A 17428-nucleotide genomic window follows, 5' to 3' on the forward strand; every position below is an offset into this window, starting at 1 on the left:
AATGTATTGTTTCTTACACAGTGCTACAAAAAGTTGGAGAACAGTTTTCTGGGTAGAAGTGGGTCATTCATCTTTGTCAAAGGACCTTGCCTAGACTCCCAACACAGAATACACAGGGAAATGGGAAGTAAATGGAAACAAAAGGATCATAGCAGTCTTACAGTCAGATCCAATAGAGGAAGGGGAAAAATAATTAAAGGGCATATAAAAGAAAAAGAGAGAAGGGACTTTCACCCAAGTTTAGAGTCTTAAAAATGTTTCCAAAGTTTCAAATATTTGGGAAAATATCTCAGATGTGAGTTCAGGATGAATTTTTATCAAAGATGCAATGAAAAAAAATTAAGCATTTCATTAACAGCTCTTTGTTTAAAAAAAAACATTTTTAAAGTCACTGTCACCTCCCAATGATCCCAAACCATCAAACCCTCTTCCACAATTTATACCAAAGAAAAACAGTTAAGAAAATAAATTAAATCCAGCACATCTGACAGTATATTCAGCATTTGGCAAACATATACCAATGTTTACCTATCAAAAGAAAAGAAATGTGTTTAATCATAAGTTTTCTGGAATCAAAATTTGGGACTATATTAATCTGAATTTTGTCTTTACTTTTGTTTTCTTTTATGTTTCCTTTTAAAACTCTGGTCATTTCATACTTCATACTCTTAGTCCTTCTTTCTTCACTTTGTCCTACAAGTCTTTCCAAGTTTCTTTGAATTTCTCATATTCATTGATTCTTTTGTCCAATACTAGTTCATTATATATTCAAAAACCTGGATAATAGAAGACACCTTTTGCCTCTATCCTGTTCCCTAGTAATATTTCTGCTTCCACCCAGACCTCCAAATCTATCATCTGGGTAGTAACCTTTGTGAAGAAAGGGCTTGTCATTACCATTGCACCAAATGTTAATTGCCAGCAACTGTCGTGGATATGGTGGTCAAACCAACCTACCAAGCTACTATGAGGAAGAAACAGAAGGCATGTGCCAGAGAGGTAAAACCACTGTCAACCTTTTGGCCTACCAACTCCCTCTAGCCCTGCTAGAGACACCCCAAAACCCAAAAATTAATCCCAGGAATAGTAGTACCCTTACTCTATCAGCCCAGCCTCCACCTATCCTCCTAGAATATCACCAAGGGCATCAAACCTTATAGAAAAGAGATCTGACAATTAGTTCTTCACGAGAAACAACTCTTCTCTCATTAGAAGAGTTACTACTACAGGCCTAGAAAAGGCATTTATTACCACAAAATCCTTGGCACTGTTAAATGTTTGAGTGTCAGAAATGGTTGTTCTTGTTATTAATGGAAATACCATTTCCTTTGGTGCTTCACCCAAAGAATCACCACAGAAAAAATTGAAGCTATTCACTAAAAGCTCCCTCTATTCTCCTCTTACTCATCTCATAGCACTTAGATACCTTCTGCCACTCTCTGCAGATAATACAGTGGTATTATTATAAAATCCTAAAGAATCAACTAAAACACTACTTGAAATAAGCAACAATTTTAGTAAAGTTGCAGGATATAAAATAAAACCACATAAATCATCAGCATTTCCATATACTACAGACAAAGTCCAGCAGCAAGAGATAGAAAGGGAAATTTTATTTAAAATAATTGTAGACAGTATAAAATACTTGTGAGTCTACCTTCCAAGACAAACCCAGGAACTATATGAACAAGATTAAAAAATACTTTTTCATACAAATAAAGTCATATTTAAACAATTAAAAATATTAATTCTTTATTGGTAGGTCAAGCTAATATAGTAAAAATGAAAATTCTAGCTAAATTAACCAAATTATTCATTGCCATATCGATCAAACTACCAAAAATTCATTTTATAGAGTTAGAAAAAATGATAACAAAATTCTCCTGGAAGAACAAAAGGTCAAGAACAATAAGAGAATCAGAAATTGAAAGAAGATGGCCTAGCCACATCAGATCTAAAAGTGTATTATAATGCAGTAATTATAAAGACAATCAGATAATGGCTAAGAAATAGAGTGGTGGGTCAGTGTTATAGATTAGGTACACAACCCACTGTAGTAAATCACCATAGTAATCTAGTGTTCGATAAACCCAAATATCCAAGCTTTGTGGACAGAAATTTATTATTTGATTAAAAAAAAACTGCTGGTAAAACTGGAAAACAGAAGACACTGAACAGTATAAAAAATATCGAATAAAGATTGAAAAATAGAAGAAAATATAAAATATCAATGATTTAAAATAAAAACCTACCTGGGAAATAGGTCAAGATGATAAAATTAAGAATAACAGGATGATCAGACTCTTAAAACCATGACCAAAACACTTCCTCCCAATAAAAATCCCTGCTTTTCACATTTCAAAAATAATAAATAAAATTGCCCAAATTTAATAGAATTGGAGGGCAAGGTAAGATAGAAAATCTAGGGTTCACTTTCCGGGAGAAACTCCAAAATGAAATCCCTTAGGAATATCATAGACAAAATCCAGAAATTCCAATTTTTTAAAGCATCCAGAAAGAAAAAAAAAAAGGCAAGTTTCAAAGAAGCCCAGTCAGAATCATACAAAAATTGGTAGCAAATAGTTTATAGAAGAGAAAATCTCAGAATACAGTATCACAAAAGGCCTTTGTGATCAATACACTAGGGAAGAAATGAGCAAGAATAAGTTGGAATTTATTAGGAATTTTCAGTAGGAGCAATATCCTACTTCCCAATTTTTTCTCCTCCCCTTTGTAGATTAGGCAAGTCTCCCATCTCCTACTTTAAATTATGTTGGCACATTCCTAATGATTTGGTTGGACAGCCAGGTGGTACAGTGCATAGAGTGCCAGGCCTGAAGCCAGGAAGAGTAGTATTCTTTAGTTCAACATCTTTCTGAGTTCAAATCCAGCTTCAGACACTTACTTGCTGAGTGACCCTGGCCAAATCATTTAACCCTATTTGCTTCAGTTGCTCATTGTAAAATGAGCTGGAGAAGGAAATGGTAAACCACTCCAGTATCTTTGCCAAGAAAACCCCAAATGGGGTCGCAAAGAGTTGGACACAGCTAAAATGACTGAACAACAATGACTTGGTTGACTCAGGGGGTTAAAGGTTCAGACTATTGATCTCACTTCTCATGTAGGAGAAGTTGCAAGAGTATTCATATACATGAGTGGTAGATCCTGATGAGAACTTCATTTAGCTTAACCAATTCAAGGTGTTTTAAATGCCTATCCTTGTTCTCCTCTGTAATGACAAGCAGAGTGAGACTTTTTTTTTAACTGTTTTCTCTTTTGGAATGCTGAGGCAATCACGTGCCTTTAATGAGTCTTGCCTTTGTTTGACTGGGGCAGGTAAAGTGGGACCTTTTGACTTTTGTCTTGGAGTCCTTCTCAGCACTGAGGTAATCAAGTACATTTGATGAGTCTTGCCTTTCAAATGCAATGGCAAGCAAAGTGGGACTTTTTGTTGTCTTTTGTTTTGGAGTTCTCAGCATTGAGGCGAAGACACTGAGGGTGTCTTTGAGTCTTGTCTTTGTTTGAATCAAGAGCCATTGATTGGAAGCGATGTATATGATGTGGTGCTAGTGATTAAAGAGCTTTCCCAAACCCCCTTTGCTAAGTAGGCACTGAGCCCTCAGGGCCCCGAACAGGGCATATGAGCTCTTAGGTTGGCATTTTGCTTTTGAGGGTACACTTATTAGAAGAGTGTTGGTGATTTGTCCAGACAAGACTCTGGGTGGCCATAGGAACCCTCCTTGGCTTTGAAAACCCAGATGTTGGTGCCCCTCTCTCTGGTAACTATGTATGTAATGCCCTCGTCTGACAGTTAGAGGACTGTCTGTTGATTACTGCATGTTATTTTCTCTGTTTATATAATTTCTGTTTGTAATTTCTGTTCACATTTTCCCTGAAGTTGAGTGCTCACTTTTCCCCTTGAACAAAGGGAGTGATATATGTATGTTTAATTAAAGTGAGATTGTTAACCCCTTAAAATTGCTTTCCTTAGAAAAGTAGATCAAAGAACCTGTGCTAGCAGCCCTCCTGTGTGCTCTTGTTGGTCTTGTTGGTCTTTCACCTCCACAGCAGCTGCTAGCAACATCGTTGTTACATTCTGTAGCAGCTAAGTAAATCTCCTTTTGTTACTGATAAATGATCTATGAGTATCTTATTTTGTTTCAAAACTGAACTTCAGTTATCTGGGGACTGAGTCAGGACCATCCTAGAATAATGTTCATGAGGAAAAAAGAAATAAGATAGCATGGCATAGTGGATAGCATACTAGACTTGGAGTCAGGAAAACCTGGTTTCAAAATCCTTTCTCAAATACTTATTAGCTATACAAGTCACTTAACCTCTCTGTGTCCTAGCTTCCTCACCTGAAAAACGAGTGAGCTTCACAAAAAGGCTATCCTTTTTGGTCCCTTCAAGGTCTAAATCTAATATCTTATTATGAGGTCATGCAAACATTAAGGAAAGTATGGGAGAGGAGTTGAACCTATCTTTTACTTCAACTTGATAAATAAAGGTTGAACACACACAGTCTGGTATGGTAGAACATTAAACTCTATAGGGAAACAGGCAGATAATAGGGAAAGAGGAAAGAAAGGTTTAAGAGGGATGGTAGTCATTTAATCATACCAGCCTACTGTGTCTGAGGTCAGAGGAGAGGGTACCAAAGAAGAACATCACCACTCTTTCTGCTCCAAATTCTTGTTCCCTCCATTGAACTTCCCACAGCTTTGAAAAAAAAAACCCTCTGTCTTGATTTTATAATACTATTGACACTGATCATCTTTCTAAAACTTTTCCTCTCAATTCTAGTAGCTTCCTTCTTTTATTTTCTATTTACTCTATGCATAACTTATTTTTAAGTAGTTGTTTACATGATTTCTCCTGCAATTAATTGTGAGATCCTAGAGGGCAGTAACTGTATTTTGCTTCTCTTTGAATTCTCAGTGCTTACCACAATACTTGACACATAGTACGAACTTTAAAAAGTGCTTACTGACAGTGAAGATTTAATAGTTGTTTTTCTTGCAGAAGTTTGTGCTGCCTTCAGCATACCCCTACTGTCATATTACTCAGGAAAAAATTACCTTTAGAGTAAAATTTAGTCAGTCAGAAGGGTTTGTAAGGAATAAGGAAATCTTTTTATTTGAGACAGGGGTGAAGGAGGAAGTAGTGGCAGAAGGCATTGAAGTGCTATGAGATGAGCAAAAGGAGAAACAAGGGAGCTTATACTGAATAGCTTCAATATTTTCTGTAAAATATGAGGCAATGTTCTCAGCTGAGAAGGTGGAAGGAGCAGGATCCATAGAAGGTTTTAGGAGGGATGAAAAGGTTTGGAAGTGCCACTGTAGAGAGTGGGATAGTCACTTGATAAGGAAAGTGTAGACAGACTGCCTAGCAACATTAAAGTCCAAGTTGAAGTTGTGTAACAAATTTGTAGTGGACTCAGAACAGTTCACCAAGGGGTCAAGAATGGGGAAAAGAAGAGAGTGGTTAGCAAAAGGGAAATGGCATGGAAGAGAATTGAAGGGCAGTAGGTGTGGATGAAGAGTAGGGTTTCATATTAGAAGGTAGAGGAAGAGATGGAAAGTCCTTAGATTGCAGTCAGAGGAAGGGAATAAGGAATTCTTGAACATGGAGATAATACATTTGTAAATGATGGCAACATATAGAGTATGACTATCTTTGTGTGTGGTTGAAGTGAGGTGGAAGAGTACTTTGTGGTGAAGCAAAAGGCTGAGGATTACTTAAGATGTTTGAGAGTCAATATGTATGTTGAAGTTTTCCAGTAAAAAGGAAGGAATTCAGAAGGAGAAAAACATTGAGTACTGAACTTTTTGAAGAAGGAAGGGGTATGACATGGAAGTCAGTAGATAACAACCACCACGATTTTAATTAGGTGGAAAATTTGAACCTCAAAGAATTCAAGTATGGAGGTAGTGGAAGAACCTGGAAGTGGCAACAGAGAGCAAATAGAATTCCCACTTCCATGCCTTAACCAATGAACTGAGTCCAACATATATCTTAAGAAGATGTGTCTTCACAACATATTTGACAAATGTCCAAGCAATTTTTGTTTGAAGACTTCTAGACCTGGAAGAATAGGACAAAATCTTGAAACTGGAAGACTGTCCTCAGATTTGCCTTTCATTATGTCCTTTTGATTTATCAAAATAGAATGAAAGTTACCTGCTGTTGTTCTAGACTGGTAGTCCTGGAGTGAGGGAATATAAGTGCTTTCCTTTCTTGCCTAACTCACTCCTCTTGGGTTATCAAAGAAATCCAGTGTAAGGAAATATATTAAGCATAATATCATCAAAATAGTGACTCTTCTTTCTCTCCTTCTTAGCCCTGTTTTTTTTAAATAATGTGTTTTCATGATTATTGCTTTTGTTCATCGTTTATGAAGAGTATCAATGACATCACAAGTGTGATATCTTGACTTGTGCATGAATTGAAGTGAGACAAATTTGCACAAAATTATCAGCTCCACTCTCTCTTCCAGAGTCAATGAAGTTCAGTGGCAAAACAAAAGTCAAGATGACTGCCGATGGTCTGGGATGAAGTGGAAGACCTTGGTGTCTGTGATGTCTCATGCTCCAAAAACTCCACAGTACCTACTTCAGCTGCCCTCATGGCAATTGGAACAAAGTGTTCTCATCCACCCATTATGCTGGGGGAAGTCTTCACATGCTTGAGATAGACATTCTCTTAACTCACTGATGGGTTTTAGGACTGTCAGTTACCCTCAACCTGGTTTATCCTGTCTGTCAAGATGATTTTCCCGTAGTGTGGATGCTCCATGTGCTACAGATTTTTGGAACCACAGGTGAGAGTTGAATGATAGGTAAACACCTCAGATGGATAAAAACACCTGAAAACGGCTTGACAAGCTCTCATACCAGAGGAACTAGCCCTCCTTGAACACCCATACATCTCAAATGATTGTAGAATAGAGATAAAGATTGAATCTGTGTTTAATTGATATAGGAAACTCCTAGATGAGAACCCCTTGTCCCAACTTAGGTCACCTCCATCTCCCTCTCTGCTATGTAAAGTCTTAGGGACTTGACTAGATCTTTAAGAGGTTAAGTGACTTGCCTAGGGTCACATGGCCAGTATGTGTCAGAGGTAGGAGACAGAATTAATATGTCATAAGATCTTCAGTCTCCATAGATTAGAGTTGAAAGAGACCTTAAAGGTCATTTTGTACACATAGACACTCCTCTTTTTTTATAGAGGAGGAAATTGACACTCAGAAGGATTAAAAGATTTGCCCAAGGTCATATCTAGAAGAGATGGAGTTCGATCCAAGGATTCCTGACTCCCTTCTTGAATATTAGGTTTCAATCTAAGTTACATGGATCAATTTCATTTAATATGTATGCTTTTGCATAGCACAGAACAACAATAATGTAATTAAACTAAATTTTATTTACCATAATTTCATTTCAATTTAAAGTAAAACATACTATTTTTAGTTATTCAATTCTTATTATCCTATTTCCTTTGGGGAAATCAGTTTAGGCCAATTTAGCAGTGTGGAATAAATAAAATTTAACTTATAGGGAAGAGAACTATATTAATCTCCTAGATAATATAAATTTGGGGTGCATTCATTCATTTAACATAGCTTTATTTGAATATATATGAAAACCTTGAACAGAGTTCACTGCTAAGCAGAATCAGTACATTGAATTATGCTTTTAGAATTATGTAATTGCTTAAGTATTGCATTCCTATTAACTAGGGCTCTAGGGTTTTATAGCTTCCCTAATTTAATTGGTAAGCTAGGCAGTGCTTTTAAAGCCTGTTTGATGTTTGTACACTTTATGTTTATAGAATATTATACATGTCCAGTTACAGTTCTATCTATACTTAATGAATAACAAAATCCTTAAAGAAGTAGTTAAATTTTCAGTGATAGTAATGAAGAGCAACATTTTTTTCAAGAAAATGCTCAACTTGCAGGCAGTGGCCTTGAGAGGCAATTTTATAGTGAAAAAAATATCACTTTAAAATTATATGGCTTTCCATGCTAACCTCTAGGGAGAACTGAGAAGTGAGGGTCAGGATCTTCTAGCCTCAAGTTCAGAGAGTCCTTAGAGACTACACATATTTACAGTTGGGTCCTTGAATATTTTCCATCAACTGACATAATTTGTCTGGCTAAAGTGTATGCTTTTCCTTTTAGTATATTATTGCTTTTGATGTAGGCCCAGTCCAAACCCTTATTATAGCTTCCTCAGGAGCACAAGGTCCCTAACTTGAGAAGATTCCTAATCTGGGCCTAGGAAACCTTTCTGCAATGTCATAGTTAGTGTAGGTCCTACCCACAGATATTTCTGATTTAAATCATCCCATAAATCAATCTGCTAGCATGCCTCCCCTGTTTATTACAGAATTTATTCTCTTAATTCATTTTTCTGTAGGCTGAAGCAAGAGGAAGTCAGGAGCTTATTTAGTTGCTATCTTCTGCTGCCAAATTAGGTGTTTTTAAATAATCAAATGGGTGAGGTAATTCCTGGAGTCCTTCCAGAGTGCTCTCCCCAGGCTTAAACTTATCATCAATTATCTTGCAATTACTCATTTTTTTTACTATTCTTTTCAGTGCCTAGAACATAGTAGATAAATGCTATCAATTCCATTATAATTTTTATTTTCTGAATTCACTCAACATCATAAGACCTCTATGGGCTTTTTTAAACCCAAAACATAGAAACACATTCCAAATTAATCAAACCTCATTTTTCCCAAGAGATTATTCAATTAATATAGTACACAGAAAAACAATAGTGCTAAATTAACTTTAAATGTGTCTAACAGTTGTGATGGAAATATTTGGATGAAGAGGAACAGTAACTAACCCTCCTCCCTTTAACTCCTATGTTCATGTGGATGAGGGCACTTTTCCTAACTCCTTTTAAATATGATCCTCTCTAGTCAATACTGTTCCTTAGCTCCCCTTTGTGGTGGGTGGAGGGGTTTCCCTGAAACAGAATGAGGAATAAAACACTGGGAAGAAAGGAGAGTCCAAGGCTACTTCTTCAGAAGGGACCTCTTCTGATTTTATTTACCAATCCTACTCCTCTCACCAGAGCAGTGATGACTATGATTGAACCTAAGTTTTTATTTTTGTTTTTGGGGGGGCGTATTTTGGAGGGGGGTTAGATTTACTTAATCTTTTCCAAGCTTTGGAAGAACTATAATAATAAATCAATATCAATGAAGTATCAATAAAAGTATCAATATAGATCTCTGGTTCATCCTGGCCCCCAACCTCACCCCAGCTGTTAACCACCAACTTTCTCTCTGTCCCTCTGTCTCTGTGTGTGTGTGTCTCTCTGTCTCTCACTGTCTCCCTCGCTTTGAGCAACTGAAATGCAATTAGACCAATAATATCTCATTAATCAGTAATATATATTGTGTTACAGAAATTACTTGATTCAGGTTAGTCTCAATTGGTTCAAGTTCAGATAGTGGAATGAAATGAAACACCCATAGAAGATCTGACAGTTAACAAAAAAAAAAGCTTAATTAGCCATAGCAAGGGAAGGATACTAAGCACACAAGGGTATTTAGTGAGCATTCCACATTGATTCAATCAGCTATAGCTCCCATGCCTCTATTCCTCAGGCAGTCCCATGGTAAATTATCTTAGAGAGTATTATCATCATTGTCATCATCATCATCATCATCATCACCATCATTATCATCATTATCATCAATATTCTGGCAACAGAGAAGTGATGCCAATGGTCCAAGTCTTGAATGTCCTGAGCCAATTAAGTCTTAGGAGTAATTTTTAATACCTTTTAAGGAAAAGGAGTAGCTTAGCCCACATAGCTGTGCATTCTAGTTAATATTCATTCTATCAGAACTGACTTGTACAGAGTAGATGATGGACATATATAATAGACTTAAGGAAAAGGGATAGCTACATTCTTTCTTGTGGAGGAGAAAGGAGGACTTTTACCATTTATAGTTCCAAGAAAACAGAGATAGTCACAGTCTTTCTTCCATGGATCCAGATGGCCAAAATCATTTAGCTACAGTCTTTTCCAGATTCTCAGCCCCTGATTGGATGGTTGCAATCACATTAGCCAAGGTGGTCAATGCCGAGGATCCAGCATCCTCTCTTTCACTTATGTCATATTTTCCTGAAAGAATATTGAAAAAAAGATAAAGATTGCTTGACTCTTTTTAAAGCTTTTATTTAGTATTTTATTTTCCCCAGTTATATGTAAAAACAATTTTAGCATTCGTTAAAACATTCATTTTTAAAACTCTGAGTTCCAAATTCCCTCCCTTCCTCCCTCCCCACCCACCTCCATTCATAAGGCAAGCAATTCCGTATAGATTATCCATGTGTAGTCATGATTGCTTGACTTTTGAGAGGTTTCTGACAATCTGTCACCAAGTGTAATAAAGAGAGGAACTCTTTCCTATAGAAATCATAACCCCACAGTTCCCAGGCACTCATACATCTCACTCAGTATTATATTACAATAACATAATGAGGCAAAGTAGCACACGATCTACATGGGCACCGGATACTCCAGTCCCCAGGGTGAATATAAGAACACAGGAACTTTGGTAATGCTGGGCCACCTGGCTGGCCACCAGACAAATCTTTAGGTCCTCACATCAAAATCATGTAGAGACATGATTTGACATAGATATGACAAAAGCAGGTTATGCTATCATAATACAATAGTCAAGTATAATTGTGATCTTACTGTTGTCAATATTCCCTCCAGTGCTGTAGATCACGTCCAGTCAAACCTGCCCATCCTAAGTGACTCTTGTCCATGTGCTTCCATAAGTTTGCCATGGGAATCCACCCAACAATCTTAGACCTTCCTCATGGTCTCCTGACAATTCAATGGGAGCAAAAGAACTTAGAGATAGTCCATAAGTTATACCTTATTTTTTAGCTTATTTTTTTTAACTAAAAAGTATTTTTTTTAAAAAAAATTAATCTTTCCTCTCCACTTCTGTTCCTACCCCCTGGAACATTTTTTAAGCTTCTCAATACAGAGCTACATCATCAGACAAAAGAAATTCTCATATTAGCCATATCCAAAAGTTTTTGTATTTTTAAATTTTTCACTTCTCTGTAACGAGGTGAGTGGCATGTTTCATTTTCATTCTTTGGGGTTGTGGTTTATCATTCTATTGATCAGTTCTGAAGTCTTTCAAAGTTTCTTTTTTCATTCTGCAGATAGCTCTCAAAGTTCTGCTCACATCTTATCTGCCCCAGTTCATTAAAGTCCAGTTTCCTCTGAAACTTTTCATTTTGTCATTTCTTATACCACAATAATATGCATATACTACTATTTATTTATTCTCCAATAGGAAATAAGAAGATAGCTCCCTAGTTTCCAATTTTTGCCTACCACATAAAGAGTCACTATAAATGTTTGTACATATAGATCCTCTTGCCTTTCTTTGGTTTCTTTGATTTGATAAGACATGGTGATATAGCTGAGTCAAACTGTATGGTAACTTTCTGGACTTAACTCCAAATTTCTTTACTAATGAATAGACCAATTCATAGCTCCAACAGTGTTCTAGTGTGCCTGTTTTCCCATAGCATTTCCAATATTTGTCATCTTTATCTTTTGTTATCTGCCAGTCTGATAGATGTGTCAAAATTACTCTTATTTGCATTTCTGTAATTATTAGTGATTTAGAGCATTTTTAAATGACTCTTAACAGCCCAGATTTCTTCCTTTGAACACTGCCTGTTCCTATCCTTTTGCCATTTACTTATTGGGGAATCATTCTTAGTCTTATAATTTGAATCAGTTCCAAATGACACTTACCAGAGAAATTTGTTTTTCCCCAGTTACCTGTTTCACTTCTAACTTATCTCTGATTTTTTCCACATTGCCGTCTCACTTTTTGATAACACACTTTACACAATTTTTCCTTTAAAATTCCTTGTTTATAATGTGTTTCAGTGTGCTTATGCCCACTATCTGCCTCTTCATTGCCCTTTGGGTGTTCCTCAACTTAATATTTTTGGAGAGTCCAGTGCTCTATGATTCAGAATCAACATCATAAAATTATTTGTATTAAAAAGATGGACCTTTGTTTCAAAAAGTTTGACATTAATAGAACTTTTCAGTTTCCAAGAGGAAATCCTTCTCTATTGTTCTACACATACAGACACTCATGCACACACACACACACACACACATGCACACACATACACACACACAAAAATTCTATAGGTTGTATGTCCAAGTGTGTATTATACACTAGTCAATAGGCTTTGTTTAATCACACAAAAATCTGCTGCCACCACCCACCCCAGCTCCCCAGACATTAAAGAAGTAAGAAACTTTAGGACTAATTGTTCATTAACTGAAAATATGTAAGCTTCCTGATTTAAAATTTGTATACTATCAAGTAAAATAATTTTAAATCAAAGTAAACAAAATTATATGTTAACAGTTTCCTATAGTAACATAACTTACATTAATCTCTGAAATAAAATACATTATAATATTGAAACATTCCTTTCACTTTTTCTCCCTTATTTTCTTGCCTGTATTGAGATTCACCACAAAATTTAGCTATTTTTTATATTCTAGATATGAAACTTAAAACAAGTCTGAGGTCAAGGAATAAAAGATCTTTGTAATTTTCCTTATAAATGCTGGGTACTTTTAAAACCTTCACTATCATTCTAAAAGTAGAAACAGAATGATACAAAGCATTTATATGTATGGCTTTTTTTTGAAAATTATTAAAGTATGTGTGGGTGGGGGAAAAGCTTTTACAAGTTTGTTTATAAAGAATGTCATGGAGGCTATTAGGTTGGTAAGTGTGGGTAGGCAGCATCCAATGGAAACAAGTCAGTTTAGTAATATTAAATTTTTATTTACCTGAAGATTCCTTCAGAAATTTAATAGGTGGGAGAAAAATATACAGCTCTTCTCCCATGCAGGGCTTTCTAATCATTCATTTTTTTTCTCAAAGTCACCTGCTCCTTTAGTTTACTCACAGGTGCACTAAACTTCCTTTAGCAGTTAGCATTCCATGTTCTTTCCGCTATTTCCTTGCTTCCTTAATCTTCTGCCAACCCATAAACTTGGGTCAGCTTTACCATCCACTTTCTCTATTCCTATTGCCAGCCTGAAGAATGTTTATTTAGTAGAAAAAAATTGTTTGCTGCTGATGAAAGATTCAGAGCCCTGAAGACATGGTCCTGTATGAATGCAGGCAGCATAGCCAATTTTTTTTTTAAGAAGAAATAAATTTGAAGTCATAAAAGCTGGGTTCAAAACCTCCCACAATTGCTTATTAGTTGGGTTAAACTGGGGAAGTAATTTGACTTTCGTGGCTTTTTTCTAATATATAAAATAAAAGAGTTGGATTGGTTAACAACTATTATCCTTCCTAGTTCTAAACTTTTTGAAATACTGTTTAAATGTAACTTTATTCTTACTGTGACAATTCAGTAATCTTTTTATTCACCTATTACTTATTTCCTAGAACATTTTCCATGAAATTATTTTAGACCTCTCAAGTTCTTAATCTCACTCATTTCCTCATCTTGTATCCTACTCTACTAAGATGATCAAAGACATTCTAGGATTGCTTACTCCCCAATTTACCCAAGACTAATTTATCTCAACATTTCTCTGTGTATATGTGTGTGTGTGTGTGTGTGTATGTGTGTGTGTGTGTGTCATATGTATTAGAAAGATCGAAAAGTTGGGAGAAGGCCTTTTTAAAGCATAAGAAACCTGATTTTTTTTTTGTTTCCTATCATAATATCACAAAAAGGAAGTGATTGTATTTTAACAAATAAGAAAAACTTTCTTACATATATGGAAGTCATTCCTGAATCCACTATATGTGTAGAGTTAGACCAGTAGTGATGTAGAGCAACAATCAAAATTAAATCTAAAGCTAGAAAAAAATAATAATAATGAGAAAAAGATGGATTTTAAATGAAAAAAAAAACTTCAGTCCTAAACTCAAATTTGAAAGAAGTTATTCACAATAAAAGGGTAATGAATGTAATAAAAGACATCAAAACAAATTACAATAATTTCATAATAAAGCTTAATTCACATTAATCAGTTGCCATCATGAAGAAACCAAAAGGACATTAAAAAAGCTTTAGTTAGGAAAGAACTTGACTAATTTGCAAAGTAGAGACAGCAGCCAATGGCAAAATCAGTTCAGACTTATATACTCATTTATTAAATATTACAGAGAAGGGTGATGATATATTATGAGCATTATCACCTCATTAAGAAGAAAAAAAAAGAGTGGAAAGTATCATCAATTCACCGAATTCCCAATGGATGTTTGTAAATAATTCTAGATTTTATCTAGGAGAAATGATTATTAATAACTAATGATTTGAGGAGATTCAGATTTTCCTCTTTTTCTCAGATTGTCATTTTTAACAGCTCAGTCTCTGAAGGTTCAGCTAACCTTCTCCTCTATCTAGACTCAACCCAGGTGGGGCAGCCATTGTGTTCTGCTAAGGCTTGGGTGGGGCATAAATTCTTTCAATAGATTGCCCAAGGCTAGTGGGAACTCAGAAGTGGATGGCAAAATCAAGGATCAGGTCCAGACTTTCATTGTAATATTCACTTTCTCATTAATTGTTAACCAATCCCATTGAGTGCCACCCTGGGGAACACTATTTACTACCTTCATTATATTCAGCAAATTACTTCACTTTAGTTAAGGGCTTTAGTTTCCTCTCCTGCAAAATGAGAGTTGGACTATTTAATTTCTGAGGTCTTTTCTGACTTTGAATCTATGAACCTATGAAGTGCTTTGATGTTCTCTCCAGCAACTCTGGATAAAAGCATTTTTTTTAATAATCAAATTTTAAAATTTACCAAACCTCAAAGGACACTTACAGATTTATTTTTTCTATAAAAATTAATGATAAAATTAAAGCAAATTAAAAGTGCCAATGCCCTCTAATGGATACTAATTGAGGTAATGAGCCAATTTTGTAGTCAGACACTGAAAAAAAATGTTCATACTGGGAGTGAATGCCTTTGTTAAAGAATATGCTGTATGGTGCATTTATACACCACACATTCAATTCCATAAAGGAACCATAGCACTCACAGGGCAACCCTTTGTATAACATATCTATAGTGAAAAAACAAAAAGGAACAAACAAAATTGATGGTGAAACACTAGCACCATAGGCATTATTTTCAATTTAGTGTATCATTTTAAATATAAAATTTATTTAAGAAAAGAAAAACCATATAATGAAAACCAAATGATTATAATACTATGAAATGGAATACATACATATATATATATAGATAGATAGATAGATAGATAGATAGATATAGATATAGATATAGATATCTTTTAAAATGTAGTATAATGAGCCAGTGACATGGGACCAAATTCAATACATCCAAGGGTGCATTGTAGGACAGGTTTACTATTAAATTTGATTCAGCAAGTCCTGCATTAAAAACATTTCAGTGAGAATATAGAAAGCATCCTGAAAATTACACTTTCTTTACATTTTTACATTTTTTGGTGATTTTTTTCTCTGAAATATCCAAACAGAACATCTAAGGTGAAGGCCTTTACTTCATTACTTTTTGTGAAATCCCATACGCAATTACTGTAATGCAAATTGCAAACCAAATGATTGAGATACATAGTAGTCTTTTATCTTCACTAGGTCTATCATTCAGACTTTCTTCTTGGTTTATTTAGTGGAAGGCAAGTGATAGTCATTTATTATGTTTAGTTTTGAGGAATGAACATGAAAAAAATTTATAATGGTAACAACTGCTTCCTTCAGAAGCCATCACCGAACACTCAGGAAGAACATAAAACACACCAAATGGCATGTTTCATAAATTTCTATCTCCAGCAGCTTTTTAACCAAGATGTCTTTAGAACAATTTTATATAACAGCAGGAAAGGTATTTAGCTGTGATTAACAGATTTCTTGCTCAGACTGAGGAGACATTCTTGCTAGACTGAGGCAACTCTACAATTTCACTATAGTCTATAACCTTAGTATTTATTGCATCAGATGATCAATCAGAAGCTACTCTATTTATATTAAACTCTTTTGATGTACCTACTGTGTTATTCTCTTTTTTTGACTCATAGTTGCAAGTGATTTTATAGTTTATATATTTTCTTCCCATTTCTTTTCAGTGTAAACACACGCACCCTGAAGTTCAATGATTATTTGCACAAAACTATCATCATTGGTGAAGACTGGTTACTCAGTGATCTACACCTACATGAGAGATGGACTTATTAAGAGCTTTGGGAGGATCCAGGATTTCTGGTTTCCAACTTATAGAGAGAAAATATACAGATCCAGATTATCTTCAGGAAGACATTCTGTAAAGAAGAGATTTTTAGATGCAGGAGACATTTAGAAGAGCCAGCACCTTGGTCATCTTCTTATCCCCAGCTTGCTAAACTAGGCTTCAAGGAATATTCCCTTGCTGTCTGGGATTTTGGCTGAATTGAGATATCTAGTTCTCAATAGGTGAACTCATTTACTCTGTGAATTGTCTAGTATATTTCAGCTTCATATCTCTGATTTATGTTTGCTGTTGGTTTGGGGAAAAAATGAGTTTACTTACTATTAAATGTATGTGTTTATTATGGAACTAACATTTGATGAGAAGGCATCAAGACTTAGATAGATTGCCAGGGCACTTCTTTCTCATTATGGAATAGTGCTGAGGAGCTCAGTGTGAACCTACAAATTATTTCCTCTAGATTAACAATATTTAGGGAGACAGATATAATTCCAACCTGGTACTCTTTGACTGAGAACAGCATAATAGCCAACCTCTGGTGACAATTCCCTGCTTCTTGTCCTGGCAGGAATCAGGCTACATTAAAGAAAGATGACTGGAAGAGACTCTTGAGATGCTTATTCATGTCTCTCTGAAAGCCAAGTCTAGACAAACCCATGGGGACACACATCACTTATATGGGCAACACACATTCACTACCCCTACATACACTTTGTGACATGCATTCAATTTATTCCCAATGAATTTGTTTCTTTTTGTACTGAGTGATATTTTTGTTATGTTTGAAGTAGAAGTTAAGATTTTCCTCTCCTTAAAAACATAATGAAACTGAACAAGTTTAAGTCATATTGATATAAAATATTATCATTAATATGTAAGCTTCCTGGAAATAGGAATAGAATCATGGATTATATTTACATCCCCAGTGCCTTATACAATACCTATCACATAGTAAATGCTTAATAAATACTTGCTAATTTATTGATTTAAAAATAGAGTTATCATCCTTCTATCAACAGCATAAATATATTCTAAAGTTTCCTAAGTTGAACAACATAGAAATTCACCTAAAAATAGTTTCAAATTATATTTTGTAATGCACATTATACACAATTACACAGTGCATAAAAGGG

This window comes from Trichosurus vulpecula, chromosome 1 (genome assembly GCF_011100635.1).
Source record: "Trichosurus vulpecula isolate mTriVul1 chromosome 1, mTriVul1.pri, whole genome shotgun sequence".
NCBI classification, from domain to species: domain Eukaryota; kingdom Metazoa; phylum Chordata; class Mammalia; order Diprotodontia; family Phalangeridae; genus Trichosurus; species Trichosurus vulpecula.